We start from the raw sequence: 16,340 nt of genomic DNA, 5'->3' as shown, positions 1-16,340 counted from the left end.
GATATGTCTGACAGGCTCCTGACTATTTCACTGCCCTTCTTGCAATAGGGTTCTGTCGGCTGCCATGCTTCGCATTTGCGGCATTCAGTGACTAGAAACAATCTCCCCGTGCGCAACTCATGCCTCATCCTACCCATGGGCCCCGTGTGAAACCGACGAAAACCCACCTGTGCCATGCATGGCCCACAACGGCTAACCATCAGAAACTTTTCTTCACACGGCCTGCTACTGCCAGATGATTTCTATCTGACCCTTGGTCTGCCAACTACTGCAAGTTAGTGAGGAGAATTGCCATAGATGCCATCTTCCCCATGTGTGCCTGTTAGCTACGTTAATTGAGGGCACTGTGTGTATCTGATTTATTTCGTTAGCAGACCATGAGCCGAGTAGACATTAGGTGGCATAACTTCCATGGGTGCTGTCTGGGGCTGGAAGTCACCCATGGGGAAAAAACTTGGCTGGGTGCAGAAGGCAGCAGCTCCCTTGCCCCCACCCCTGCCCCAGCCCTCACCACTGCCTTCTCTCTCAGCGCACCCTTCCCCCGCTTCATCCCCTGGTTCTCAGTGGCTTGCACCACAAAACAAAGCCTGTTCACAGCAGGCAGGCACTGGGAGGGAAGAATCAAGAAAGGGGGAGGGAGGGAGGGGGAGCGAGGTTGAGAACAACTGTAACACTCGGGGAGAGGGCGGGGCATGGGCAGACATTTGGGGAAGATGGACTCACCAATAGGGGCAGGGAGGGGGTGGAGTCTGGAGCAGATGACTTTCGGAGGAAGGAGGTTGGAATGGCGCCGGGGGAATAAGAGGCGGCGCCGAGGGACGGGTGGGAGGAGGCGGGCAGAGCCCCATTCGCGGTGGCCAGGGAAAAGTGAGTGCCTCATGGCCTGTGATTACGCCCAAGGTGAGAGGCTTTTGATGTTCTGTGGTGTGGTGCCCAGGACAAAGCGGCTTTTCCATTCTGTGTCCATTCTGCCTCGTGCTTCTTAGGTCACATTCTGATTGTGGTTGGTGTCGTTTCCGTAGGTACACCGCATTGGGGTTCCAGGCTGCGCTGCTTCAGGACTATAGGACTAGGCGGCAATGAGACTAGGACTGGGCAGGGAAGGATTATTGCTCTGACGACGCGAGAGGACATGATACCTGTCAGACTCCTTACTGCCGTTTAGAAAGGCCAGCATTTATACAGCACACTCACTGACGTGCGGGTACTCAACAGAATCCTACTGCTTAGCTTCTCTGTTTAATTCAGGCCATAAGAACAGCAACATTACTAGGTGCCTAAGAACAATGTGTGTCCCTCGCATAGTCACAGATTGTCTATTCTGAATCAGCCATCTTAGGCATGTCAGGTGCATTAGAGGAATGAACAGAAGGAAATCACCAAGTGATGCCAATATTCTGTCGTTTTTTCTTTTTCTCAGGCTGATAGTAGGTGTGGAATCGACTGAGGGGAAAAATACTGGGAGAGTTGGCAGTTTTTCAAGAAGGGACACTATTATGGCCTAAAAGCAGCTATTTCCGTAGCGGTAGGAAGACGAAAAATGTGGCAAAAGACCACCTAAGCTAACCACGAGATCTTGAATTGATGCCTAAAAAATAAAAAGATCAATTAAAAAGAGAATTACAAGGGTGATAGCAAACAACACAGAAATGTAGGGGAGGGCAAGATTAGAGGGCAAAGGCATAAATGAGTCTCAAACAGCTACAGGAAATGAAGGGACAAAAGACTTTAAAGAAGGGAAAGACTCAAAGGGACAGAGTATCCACTGCTTGGTATGAGGGAGAAAAGCAGTAACAGGAAAACTTGGGAGAGACCGTTAATGACTTCTTTGTTTTGGTCTTCACTGAGAAGTTCTGAATGGAAATGCTAAATATTGATGCTAATGGGGGGGGTAAGGTTTAGAAGATAAAATTATAAGGGGGGGGGGGGCGGAAACAAGTTAAAATGAAGTAATAGCCCTGCAAGCACCAGAGCCTGATAAATGCATCCTAGAATACTCAATGGTAGCTAAAAGGAGGAGGTATCTGTGGGCCTCGAGTTATTACATCTTTGGAAATCATGGGAGGCAGGGGCAAATATAGTGCCCATCTTGACTATAAAAGGGAAATAAAAACAAGCCCGAAACTACACGCAGTTAGTTTAACATCTGTGCCAGGAACGAAGATAATGGAGAAAGTAATTAAAGAAATCACTGCAAAACAAGCTTGGAAGGTGGTAATAATGATAGGGATAAGGCCAGCATCGTATTTGTAAAGAACAAATCGTTGTCAAACGCAATGCTGAATAGCTTTTTTTGATTAGGAATCAATGATCTTGGTCGATAGGGAAGATGGTGTGATGTTGGGTAATATAACTTTAGACTTTAGGTAGGCATATTGATACGGTCGCACATGATATACTTGTCAAATATAACTAGGCAAAATAGCGAACTTAGATGGAGCTATATAATAAGTGTGGTGGCATAACTGGCTTGATAAACATACTCCAAGCAGGAGAGTAGTTATTAATGGTTCGCCAATCCTGTCTCGGAGAAGTAATGAACAGTGGGTTTTCTGTGGCCTCCCAGTGCCTGCTGCTGTGAAACAGCTGTTTTGTGGTGGCAAGCACTGAGAACCAGGGGGAGAAGCGGGGAAGGTGCGCTCGAGAGAGAAGGCAGTGGTGAGCTGGGGCAGGGGTGGGGGCAGGGAGCTGCTGCTCTGCACCCACCAATTTTTCCCCATGGGTACTCCAGCCCCAGAGCACCCATGGAGTTAGCACCTATGTCTACTGCTCATGTCTGGTAACAAATAAATAGATACACACATCCTCAAATACTACAAGGCACACATGGGGAAATGGATCTATGCAACATCTCTCACTAACCAGTAGTTGGCAACCAAGGGCAGATAGAAATCATTGCAGTAGCAGGCTGTGGAAGAGTTCTGATGGTTAGCGTTGTGGGCCAGCATGCCAGGCTGGGTTTGTGGTTTCACAGGGCACAGGGTAGATGAGGCAGCAGTGCCACGGGGAGATTTTCGATCACTGATGCCCAAGCAAGCATGCAGCCACAGAACCCTATTAAAGGGCAGTGATAGTAGGAGCTCAGACATCTTTTAGTGGGAACTCATAAGAGTTTATAATGTATAGTTATGGGCAACTTTAAATAATGGGTTTTCTGCGCCCCATCTCTCCCATATTCCTAGCAACCTTAATATTTGAATCAGTAATGTAAGGGCTAAAGTCATTACAAGAATGGTGTAATTCTCCCCCAAACAATACTACACACCTGCAAATTCAGACTTAAGGTTACACTTAAGACATCCCAATGTGCTGAGGGATGGAAATGCATAGTTAAAATACCCAAACCACCTTAACTCTGCCTGCCAATGACACCATGAACAAAACTAACATGGCTTTAAAAATTAAAATGAATATTCTCTAATCTGGGCCCACATGCACTGCAATGCCCATCACATGGACCCATGCTGAGAATGAACCAACTGGTTGAACCCCAACACCCCCTCATCTCCCTCTTCTGTCGGACCATGTTGAGAGTTACCACCATGGTCTCCTCCTTTAGGGGGATGGAGCACTGTCCTCAAAGACACATTATCTGCTTCTGGGATCCCAGTGCTGAGAAAGTGCCATGGTACCAAAATGTTGCCCGCTGCATCTGTACAAGTAAGGTTTAAGATTTGCTCCTCTCCCTTGCTCCCTTTTCCACATGGCTGTCCTTTGTCTCATAGCACAGACATCCTCAGCTGTGCAGCTGTCATAACACTTGGAAACCAGCCGCTCTTCCAGGGAACAATTACACTTAACCCAGCCTCTTGCCATGTTTGCTAACTGATCTCTCTTGCTGCCCTGAGTCAGGCTCTTTCCTACCATACAGGCTCCCCTGGTTCTCAGCATCGTCACCTCTCTGTCACTCTCAGTGCCCCAGCTCTATTGTTTTCCAATTTGTGCTCAGGATTCGGTGACCTGGGGACCTTTTTGTCAGTTACATCCCACAAGGACCCCGCTTAGCACACAGGCCCTCTCTGAGGCCTGTCTGCCCGAGATTCCTCCCTACACCTCTTCTGAATTAAATAACATGCTGATTTATCTTTCTCCTAATTGCATTGGATTATTTGTCAGCTCTCTTCTCTTTTGATTTAATTTTGTCTTGCCATTTCTTCTCTACAGCAGAGGCTTGAAGCAAAGCTGCCTGACAATGATTTATTGAGCCCTGGCAATGGCTTAACAGGCACTCCTTTCAGTCCTCATCCTACCATATTTCTTGCTGCATCTTGGGGAAGTCTGAGCAGAGATCAGGAGGAAAGCAGTGGGGAATCCGCTTGGTTTCATCTTCTCTCACAGAACAGGTTTGTCAAGAGGCTTGCTAAAATGGACAGCTCTTTCTGGAGAATCTGGAACTCTGAAATAAAATTTGGAACTGGCCACAATCAAAGTCAGAGCTGGGTCCAACCTGGCAAGTTCTGATCAGCATCCAGATCTGGGTTTATCCCAAAGTTCAGCCGTGTTTAGGTTTGGTCAGATTTAGCTTTGGCCCCCTATAGAGAAAGAGGGGACAGTCACAATGTATTAATTAGGTATCTGGCTCATTCGAACTACAAAAGTTCTTTGGCTCCAGATTTCTGGTCCAACTTTACTTCTTACTATGTGAATTTCCAGTACAATCTTGCCCAGTTTTAACGTAAGCCAATGTGAAATCTGGGAGTTTTCACTAAATTTTATTTTAAGTTTTGGGTTCATTTGAATTGAAAAGGTTTATCTAGCCCCCTGTGATGTCAGAGTTGATCATTGCATATTTTTCACAAGGCACTCCCAGCTTTAGAGAGGTCTTTTTACTCGGTGCTCTAGTCAGTTTCTGCTTATATTAAATGCCACATTTTGCCATAGAGAGAAATAACTATGGGCCAGCACAGGCCTCTTCCTCTTAAATGAAAGGGCAGTTCCTTTAACTATGAGTTGAGTAGCAGGGTCTACAGTTACCGTGAACAGCTATAGACGGAAACACAATCACATGCACTGGGGTAGAGGAGTTCATATCCTCTCTGATCAACCAGCCACTGACACACAGCCCTACATTACTACTCTATAATTTCACCTTGCCATAGGGTGGGGTAGAACCCAGGATCTCTACCATCACTACTACTCACATCTTTTGTATGTGAGCTTAGCTAGCAGAACAATTCCAATAGCAGCCAGCAGTGAGAGGCTGTTATCCTCTATGAAGAGGGGGAAACAACACACTCACCCTGTACCGGGATGTTCATCCCAAGCATCAAGAGTTCAGATTTCAAAGTGGGCCTCCTCTTTCGATCAGTCCCCACCCTGTGTCATCAGCAGGGACTGAACCTATGCCAGAAGGCAGATCTGGACAAACAATTTTTGAAAGAACACTTTTCTGTGAAAAACGCAGCTGCCCTGCAATTGCAATGTTTTGTGCGGTCATGCACATTTCAACACAGTTTACAACAGGCAAAAGTCAGTGTTTTGAGACACAAGGTGGGAGAGGTTATGTCTTTTATTGGCTCAACTTGTGTTGGTGAGAGAGAGACAAGCTGTTGAGTTACACAGAGCTCTTCTTCAGGGCCGGGGCCCTCTGAGTATGTTTCCCAGACCCGGAGAAAAGCTCTGCGTAGCTTGAAAGCATCTCTCTCCCCAGCAGAAGGTGATCTGATAAAAGAGATTACCTCACCCGCCTTGCCGCTCTAATAACCTGGCATGGCTGCAACACCACTGCATAAACCACTTTGATTCACTTTGTTTAGACTTAGTGCTAGGAATACTAGATTTCATAGTCTAAACATTTTGACAGTGCCAGATTGAAATGTTTTGGAACTTTCAGCTCATGGGAATTTTTGGCTTGGTTCCAATTTGGCTTGACTTTTTTTCTCCAGAATTTCTGTACTGGGGGAAATTCTGACATCCCAGTTCCCAAGCAGTCAGCACAGACTTGGACCAGTGGAGCTAACAGTGTGACTGGCAATAAGTAGCAGGCTCTATAGGGGCTGGAACCAGCCACTAGATGGCAGTGATCTCATGTAGTAGGTCAGTGTATTGCAGATGGAGAAGACTCTCTGAGGATTACCCACTGCACTAACCACATAGGGTACCCCCAGGGAAGTGCTCCTCTGAGAAGGGAATTGTTATCCCTGTTTACAGGTGGAGAACTGAATTACAGAGACTAAGTGATCTGACCACGGCTAACTAGGACATCACATCAGAACTGGAAACTGAACTACTCTCTCCTGCATCTTACACCCCTGCCTTTGTCCCAGGACCATCCTGTCTCTCTTATAACCCACCCTAGTTTCCATTTCAGTTCCTCATGGACTTATTTCCTGAGAAAACAGAGCAGGCATCTCTCCACCTTTATCTGAAACCCTAGGAATTATTGCAGGCAGCAAGTTGGTGTCTCAGTGTGTGTCCATCGAGACTCCCCACTCCATTGGGTGCACCCAGGGCCAGCCTCTCTAAATGCTGTCATTTTCAGTTGTTTCCTCCACAGAGGGTCTGTGAAATAAAAGTTAGAGCTGAGGGGAGAGGGGGAAAAGTGAGATTTAGCTTGAAAATCCCCTTCCCCCAAAAACCTCCACCCCCCTTGAAATTGTCAAAATTTTCCACTTGGAAAGTTTTCAGCTGGCTCTAGTACAAGATCCCCTGAGGGATTTGGGTGCAGCTTCGTTAGAAATAGGAGATAGAGGCCACCACTGTCAGATGTGGGTGCCTAAAATTAGCCACCTGAATTTAGGTTTGTGGAAGGGGCCTAACTTTCGGTATCCAAATTTGGAAATGTTTGGCCCTGAAATTTTCCACTCAAGGGTCCAGACACACCTCCTGTGCTGGTCTGGTTCATCTGTCTGAGGTACTTCTCTGGCCTCCATCACCATAGTGCCTGAGCTCCTCACGCAGTCCCTGAGGTGCTGTTATCCCAGTTTTACACATGGGGAAACTGAGGGACAGAGTGGCTAAGTGACTCACCCTAGGTCACACAGGGAGACTGTGGCAGAGTACAAGACTGAATTTGGGCCATGCGAGTCCCAGGCTTAACTTCTGGACCTTTTTCTAATTTAGGGGCTAGGAAGCCCAGGGCCTGCTGAGCACAGATTCAGAAGCAGTAGGGTCAGATCACACCATTAAGTCAAAGAAGCTCCCCTAGTGCACAGAAAAGGTGATGCTGTACCCCTTAGGACTGGAAAGCCTGCTGTCTCCTGGGTAGCTAGCCAGCTCTGCTGAAGTGCATCGGATGAGGGCTGGTCCCCGCACAAAGGGTGTAAACTGAGGAAAGCTCCTGTGTGTCCTCCCACCCCTTGCAGTCTTGCATGAGGGTCAGGAACAATGTGGCTCTAGATCAATAGGTGAACTGGCAGAATGAAACAATGGGACTGGGAGTCAGGGATACACAGGCGGTAGGCTGGGTTATACACATGCCAACGTATGTACAAAATGAGGGGCTAGTGGAAACATATGAACCGCCTTAGCCACTAGGTTGTATGCAGTCCAGTCGTAGCTTTGTCAGTTGCAGGATATTAGAGAGACAGGATGGGGGAGGTAATATCTTTTATTGGACCAACTTCTGTTGGTAAGAGAGACAAGCTTTCGAGCTACAAAGAGCTCTTCTCCAGGTCTGCAAAAGGAACTCCCAACGTTGCGGCAAAATGCAAGGTGGACACTGGATTTATGGCTTATTACAACGTTCTGTAACCTGAATCCCCTCTTTTTGTCCTACGACTGCAAAGGAATTAACAGGCCACTCTACCTTCAATAGCAAATATTGTAAGGGACCAACTACTTATGCTAAACAATCTGTTCCACCATACATTTTGCTGTGCTGTCAGGAGTTCCTTTCGCAGACCTGAAGAAGAGCTCTGTGTGGCTGGAAAGCTTGTCTCTCTCACCACCAGAAGTTGGTCCAATAAAAGATATTACCTCACTCACCTTGTCTCTTGGCCACTAGGTGGCATCCTCTAACTGCTTTTACATTAGTGCTTGTTAATTTCTCCCCTCCCTTTCCAGCAAATCATTGATTGGCACTTGGTAAATAGGGCTGCCAATCTTGGTTGGATGTATTCCTGGAGATTTCATCACATCACATAATCTTTAATTAAAGATTAATCTTTAATTCCTGGAGACTCCAGGCCAATCCTGGAGGATTGGCAAACCTGAAAAGTTGCCTGGCTTCTCCATTGAGATTATGTAAACTGCTAAAGAAGTTATTCATAGAAAGCAGGGCCGGCTCCAGGCCCCAGTGCGCTAAGCGCGTGCTTGGGGCAGCATGCCACGGGGGGCGCTCTGCAGGCATCCCTGCGGAGGATCCACTGGTCCCATGGCTCTGGTGAAGCATCCGCAGGCACGCCTGCAGGAGGTCCACCGGAGTCGCGGGACCGGCGAGCAGCAGAGTGCCCCCCGCGCCGTGTCGCCGTCCTTAGGGCAGCGAAATGGCTAGAGCCGGCCTTGATAGAAAGGCAGACCTCAATGGCTGGGCAGTTCATATTTTATCCTATATAGATGAGTTACTGTTACAACAACGCAGTAATGACAACCCAGCAGCTTTAAAACATTATGTACGAATAACACATCCACTCAGCTTACCGGCAGCATTAAACAATGGAATGGTGCCAAATTATTAAACCAGCCACACAGTAAGTCAAAGCAACAAAAAAGTTCACCATCATGGATTTTGTATCTGAGGTCACTTTGTCTAATGGTTCTCCTGAAGGTATATTGGCCTGCAATTTTATTCCGGAGGTGCTGGTTGTGGCTCCTTATTTAAGGCAGAGTTCCATTTAGCATTTATCAGAAAGGCTGGATCCCTGCTTTATGTGAGAAAAATACAGTGTATCCCCTCCAAACATATAGCACTGAGTCTCTGGGCACAGAATGGATTTTCTGATAATTTACAAAAAACTGTGAAATGAAAAAATATTTAAAATTAATTGAATGCTGGGTCCCTTAAGAAATTTAGCACCTGTCTTTTTATCACATAATGCAATGACAGACTCTTCAGACTTTCCATAGAGTTGAAATTCATTGAAATCTCATGCTTAAGCTGCATTTGAAGAAATTTGTAATTAATGCAATTGTTCATACTATTTTTGATTGATACAGTCAGAGATCTTTGCAGCAATGACACTGGTTGTAGACAGGAGCCCTTGAAAGGAAACCCAGATACTGCTGTAAGTGATTCATAATAAATAAAGATATTAATTTGTATTGCCATAGTGCCTAGGAATCCCAGTCATGGATCTAGACCACGGTGTGCCAGGTGTTGTACAAACATGGGACACAAAGAGGGTCCCAGCCCCAAAGAGATTACAAACTAAGAAGACGATAAGTGACAACAGGTAGATATGGACAGACTGATGGGAGGAGTACAAGAAAACAATAATCGTGGCCATCATGATAGGTAGTGGTTTCTGCACACCAGCTGCCTAACGTTTGTCAAGTTTATTCCAGGGACTCAGTAGGGGGGAGCACTGAACCAAAGCCCAGCAACATGCTAGCTGTGCCACTGGAGGTGTCAATTTTTAAAACCAAGGGTGCCCACCTGTTGTCACTAAAGAGCTCATGGCACTTTTCACAAAAGAAGGGGCATTCTGCTGTGCTATCCTACATTCAGCCTGGGTAATTGAATCCTGCCTGCTGAACATCCCTCCTGCAGATTCAACTGAATATGAGATTCCTCTTCACTTCCTGTCCTAAAGTGTATGGGTAATGTTGCTGGGCATTATTAAACAGTGGTGGCATTTTGTCCCACAGGTGGCTGAATTTCTGTGATGGGTGAAGGAATCCCCAAAATGTCAGCTTTGGGATGCAAGACAATCCATGGCTTCTGTGGGATTTGGCTCAGGCCCTAGGTGAAGAAAAGATAGTATTGTTATCTGCTCCTGCTTCTGCCTGTAGACTCTAGGTGAAATCCTGGCCACATGGAAGTCAATGGCTAAACTCCCATTTATTTCTACAAGGGCTGGTTTCACCCTGGCTGTGTGCTTAAGCTAGGTTTGAAAGTGCCATGTGATCTGATGTTGTGACACATTGAAAATTATTAAATCAATGTAATTAATAAATAATTGGATTGGAGTATGTTATAGCAATAATAGATATGCAGTTATAAAGCACCCAAGGGCCACAGGATACCTGATAAAATATTAGATCCTCTCTGATAGTTTAGGTACCTCATTTTCTGGGTGTCTGACACAATATCATTTAAACTTTACAAATAAAAAGGACTGCTTCAGTTGGACCTGGTTGTACAGGGTATTGTGAGGCTGTCCTAGTAGCTGGGACTTGCCAGAGCACTACTGCTCCTTGGCTATGCCTCTTTTACCCTATCCATGCCCTACTGGACCCAGCCACATCCACAACATGCCCTATATGCCGAGGGAGCTTAGAGCAAATTATATGGGCCATATGCAGTGGTGAAAGTAATTTAAAGGACTTACCGGTATGCCAGAGTCCTGCAGAGGGGGAGGGGCCTCAACTGGAAGAGGCGTGGCCTCTATCGGAAGAGGTGGGGGCTTTAAATCCTGGGGCTTTTAAATCAGGATTTAAAGGGCTCAGGGATTCGGCTGAAGCTAGGAGCCAGGCCGTTTGAATCATCCCCAGAGCTACTAGCTGCAGAGGTGGCTGGAAGCCCTGGGGTTTGGGCAGCGGTGAAAGTAATTTACATTTCTTACCCATATGGTCCAATCGCAAGCAACTCACCTCTCCTACATACTTCATGGATCCCTCCCATTGCATGACATAGATAGAGAAAATAAAGCTACTATTACTACTATCAATACTGTCTGTAATAAAACTTTACTATTGGAATAAGCCTGAAAAAGTGAAAACTCACTGTCACATTTTCTCCGTGTCTTCCTCCTCCTCCAGCCAGGCTGTGGACACTAGGCTCGTGCTTTCTCCCTGCCTGGCACTGAGCAGCAGCTGCAGGGGCTTCCCTCTAGCTTGCAGCAGGGAGACTGGCTGAGGGAGGAGAAGCCTGCCTCCTGCATAAGAACAGTTTAAACTCAGCTGTTCCCTGCACGGTTCAGTAACATTTCAAAGAGGATCTGCAAGCAGTTTGGACATCACAACCATGATCCTCTGCTGGGGGGAATGGGATAGATTTGAACTTGGAAATGGTTCCTGATTTTGATTGTGTTTTTTGTGTATAGGAGATCCCCTCATCCCGGGGCAGAAAAGAACTGCCCCTGCCATGGTCACACACCCCCCCCCACGTGGACCAACAACAACTGGGAGTGAAATAACAAGGATGCCAGAAACTGCTCCTAACTCTGGGCACTGAACTGCACAGGGAACAGCTGAGTTTAAACTGTTCTTTTGCAGGCAGCAGCAGCAGACATCTCAGCCAGTCTCCCTACTGCAAGCTAGAGCCTAGAGGAGAACCCCTGCTGGTGGAGGGTCGGGGGGAGGAATGCAGAGCCTTGTCTGCAGCCTGGCTGGAAGAGGGGGAGGGAGAAGACAAGAAACCAATGTGACAGTGAGTTTTCCCCTTCCATCTGCTTTTATTAGCTCTGGATTTAAGCTGTGCAGCCAAATGCTTGTATTTGTTGTGTATATTAGTATTGGAGAGATCCCCTCATCCCAGGGGAAGAAAAGGACTGCCCCTGCCATGCCTCCCCTTGACCCCCTCCCCCCAGCTACTGTGAGTGAAATTAACAAGGATGCCAGAAACCTAGCCCTGGGGGCTGAACCATCAGGGAACAGCTGATGGTTACTTTAATTTAAACTATTCTTGTGCAGGGAGCAGGCTTCTCTCTCCTTCCCTCAGTCAGTCTCCTTTTCTTATCGGTCCTCTGTACCGGCCCGTACCAGCTTACTTTCACGTCTGGCCATTGGAGGCTTCCCCTGAAGAAGGGGAATCCTCAACTGGCCGCTTAGGGCTTGATCCTATGCTCCTTGAAGTCAATTGCAAAGTTCGCATTGGCTTTAGCAGTGCAGGAGAAGGGCCTGAAAGTATGCCTCAGTTTCCCAATATATAAACTAATATCTAGTATTAGTATCTATCTGTCTTAGGTATTTCTGCTTTGTCCATCACCACAGAATGTAGGCATCTATCTACCTCACTAGAACACTGTGGGCATTAATTTTCTTATGTCTGTAAGCACTTTGAGCTCTTTACGTGGCAGGTGCTACATCATGGTGGGGGGATATTATTAATTGTATTAATTATATTATATTATACCTGCAAACGTTACATTTCCAGATTCATTTTCCTGCTGTTTCTTGTTTTACTTTTAATCAAGGGCACTGTGATTTTTCACATCCGTCCTTTTCTATTTTAATCCCCATCAAAGGGATATGTGTAATGCAAAGCAAGGAAGTGGTGGTAGAAAGCGCCCCCTGTAAGCTGTTTGCTGAGGACAGTGACAGTTTCTGGAGCTCAGTGGCTGTATCTCAGGCACATGGCACAACTTTAACTCAGGGAAACACTCCACATACTGTGTCAGTATCCAAAGTATTAAAGCTGGCAGGAATCTCTCATTACTTCCTCATCCCCTAAAAGTGTTATCGCACCAATCTAATATGTCTTTATGGGTATGAAATCTCCCCCCGATTATGGAGCTGAAAGGAACACGAGCGCAATTTGTTCCAGTTAATAACCAGCAGACTTAACATGAAGTGAGTCAAAGTGAAAGCAAGTGCAAACCAGATGTATAGAGGCCACAGCTGTAGCCTGACAAGGAAACGATCAGAGCTCCTTGTATTAGAGAGAGAGCAAGTGCCTCAAATCCACTTTCATAGAGTGCAAAGGAAGTCAGTGTTTGCAGCTGGCTATAAAGATCAGCATGATTTTGAAAAGCATGTGAGGGCAAAAGCTAAGATGATTGTTGAACGGTGTAATCTTAACCCATTGCAACAGAGTCCTACAGCAGCTGTCCTGGGGTTCCCAGACTGGCATGGGCTGGCCCAGTTTCTTCTTGATCTTATGGTTAGATACCAGAAAAAGTCTCACTAACAAGACCATGTCTCTACCTAGGTATATGACTCCATTCCTGGTTCTTTTAATCCATACTAAGGTGATGGGCCCCATGAGCTTTGATAGAGCCTGAAGTCTGGTTATAGTATAGCAGCAATTCATAGAATCATAGAAGCTTAGGGTTGGAAGAGACCTCAGGAGGTCATCTAGTCCAACCCCCTGCTCAAAGCAGGACAAACACCAACTAAATCATCCCAGCCAGAGCTTTGTCAAGCCAGGCCTTAAAAACCTCTAAGGATGGAGATTCCACCACCTCCCTAGGTAACCCATTCCAGTGCTTCACCACCCTCCTAGTGAAACACTGTTTCCTAATATCCAACCTAACCTCCCTCACTGCAACTTGAGACCATTGCTCCTTGTTCTGTCATCTGCCATCACTGAGAACAGCCTAGCTCCATTCCCTTTGGAACCCCCCTTCAGGTAGTTGAAAGCTGCTAACAAATCCCCCCTACTCTTCTCTTCTACAGACTAAAAAAGCCCAGTTCCCTCAGCCTTTCCTCATAAGTCATATATTCCAGCCCCCTGATCATTTTTGTTGCTCCCCGCTGGACTCTCTCCAATTTGTCCACATCCTTTCTGTAGTGAGGGGCCCAAAACTGGATGCAATACTCCAGGTGTGGCCTCAACAGTGCTGAATAGAGGGGAATAATCACTTCCCTCAATCTGCTGGCAATGCTCCTACTAATGCGAAGCAATATTCCATTAGCCTTCTTGGCAACAAGGGCACACTGCTGACTCATATCCAGCTTCTCATTCATTGTAACCCCCAGGTCCTTTTCTGCAGAACTGCTGCTTAGCAAGTTGGTTCCCAGCCTGTAGCGGTGCATGGGATTCTTCCATCCTAAGTGCAGGACTCTGCACTTGTCCTTGTTGAACCTCAACAGATTTCTTTTGGCCCACTTCTCCAATTTGTCTAGGTCGTTCTGGACCCTCTCTCTACCCTCCAGCATATTTAACTATACCCCCAGCTTAGTGTCATCTGCGAACTTGCTGAGGGTGCAATCCATCCCATCATCCAGATCATTAATAAAAATGTTGAACAAAACTGGCCCCAGGACTGACCCCTGGGGCACTCCACTTGATACTGGCTGCCAACTAGACATCGAGCCATTGGTCACTACCCATTGAGCCCGACAATCTAGCCAGCTTTCTATCCACCTTATACTTCATTCATCCAATCCATACTTTTTTAACTTGGTGGAAAGAATACTGTGGGAGACCATATCAAAAGCTTTGCTTAAGTTAAGATATATCATATCTACTGCTTTCCCCATATCCACAGGGCCAGTTATCTCATCATAGAAGGCAATCAGGTTGGTCAGGCATAACTTGCCCTTGTTGAATTCATGTTGACTGTTCCTGATCACCTTCCTCTCCTCCAAGTGCTTCAAAATGGTTTCCTTGAGGACCTGCTCCATGATTTTTCCAGGGACTGAGGTGAGGCTGATTGATCTGTAGTTCCCCGGGTTCTCCTTCTTCCCTTTTTAAAAGATGGGCACTATATTTGCCTTTTTCCAATCATCTGGGACCTCCCCTGATCACCACGAGTTTTCAAAGACAATGACCAATGGCTCTGAAATCACATCAGCCAATTCTCTCAGCACTCTCGGATGCATTAGATCTGGACCCATGGACTGCATGTCCAGGTTTTCTAAATAGTCTTTAAACTGTTCTTTCACCACTGAGGGCTGCTCACCTCCTCCCCATACTGTGCTGCCCAGGATACTTCAGCTTTTTCCACATCATCTGTCACTAGGTTGCCTCCCCCATTCATTAAGGGTCCCACACTTTCCCTGACCTTTTTCTTGTTGCTAACATACCTGTAGAAACCCTTCTTGTTACCGTTCACATCCCTTGCTAGCTGTAATTCCAGTTGCATTTTGGCCTTCCTGATTACACGCCTGCATGCTCAAGCAATATTTTTATACTCCTCCTTAGTCATCTTTCCAAGTTTCCACTTCTTGGAAGCTTCCTTTTTGTGTTTAAGCTCACCAAAGATTTCACTGTTAAGCCAAGCTGGTTGTCTGCCATATTTGCTATTCTTTCTGCACACTGGGATGCAAATCACAGACACAGAAGGGAAGAGAGAATGCTCTTGCAAGGTCTACAGTTACAGTAAAACAGGTGACTGACTTATAATGAGTCAGAACGGCATATTCACCATAAATCAGATGGATTGTGTTTCTTGTTACCTTTATCAGGCATTTATCTATTTACCAGTATATCTCCAAAGCACTCACGTGCCTGAGACCATGATCACTGGATACATGTATTAGGAATCAAGTATGGTTCTAGAACATGGTGAAAGCTCATGGGAGCAGCATGGTGCTGAATGTTGCCCATAGCGACTTGTCCATCCTTATGCCTGGCCCATATTCCCTGTTCCACACCAAGGAGCAGTGGCAGTCACTCTATGAATCTGAGGAACAGCCCAAGTTTTGCTATTAGCAAACCAGCCTCTTAACCCCGTGCACACCTCGTTAGTTCAATTTAGCAACACTGGTGAGGGGACCGATATGTGAAGTTGGGATCCATATCCAGATTTCCCTGGTGTTTATGGCTAGTCAGATCTAGGGTGTTAACCCAGCCTATGACAGAGACAGACACCAGCCATGCTTGGATCCAGAACTGAGCAAGTCCAAATGCTGGGAGGTGCTGAGAGCTGGGGGTTTGGCTGGGGGCCACCGCTAGTAATAACAGCAAGCTCTTTCCTAGATATTAGATCTTTACCAAGAGGGAACCACAGCTCCAGTTGCATGATGGAACCACAAGGCCTTTGCACAGCCTTACATCTCTACTGCCCCCTTCTGGGTGTTCACTGCTGCTCTTTGTGACAGGTCTTTACTCATCCTGCTGTGCCCCAGGAAAACCATGTGCGCGTCCCCTTACTGGACACCATTTGTCCATGCTGCACACAGTGAGAGTCACTATGTAACCTGACAGTGTTATTGCTAGGACTCCTCCCCATAGGGCATGCCTTTTACTTCTCTGCAAAGCCATCACCATTCCTCAGCTCTCCTTCAATAGACCATAAGAGCCTGTCTCTGCTTTTGGAGGCAGGCTATCATGGCAATAGCATGTCTTTCTAGCAGGAGCCGTCAGGACAGACCTTCACTAGGAGCTGGCTAATGTTGTGGGTCGGTGTCACAGGCTGGCTGGCCTTTTAAGGGGAGCTGGACTCAGCCTTGCCTGTGACTTACTCAGAGACTCATAGACTTTAAGGTCAGAAGGGACCAATATGATCATCTAGTCTGACCTCCTGCACAAAGCAGGCCACAGAATCCTACCCATCCCCTTCTATAACAAACTCCTAACCTATGTCTGAGTTATTGAAGTCTTCAAATTGTGGTTTGAAGACCTCAAGCTGCAG

The sequence above is a fragment of the Chelonoidis abingdonii genome, chromosome 16 (genome assembly GCF_003597395.2).
Source record: "Chelonoidis abingdonii isolate Lonesome George chromosome 16, CheloAbing_2.0, whole genome shotgun sequence".
Lineage (NCBI taxonomy): Eukaryota > Metazoa > Chordata > Testudines > Testudinidae > Chelonoidis > Chelonoidis abingdonii.
This window is presented reverse-complemented; position numbering follows the sequence as displayed.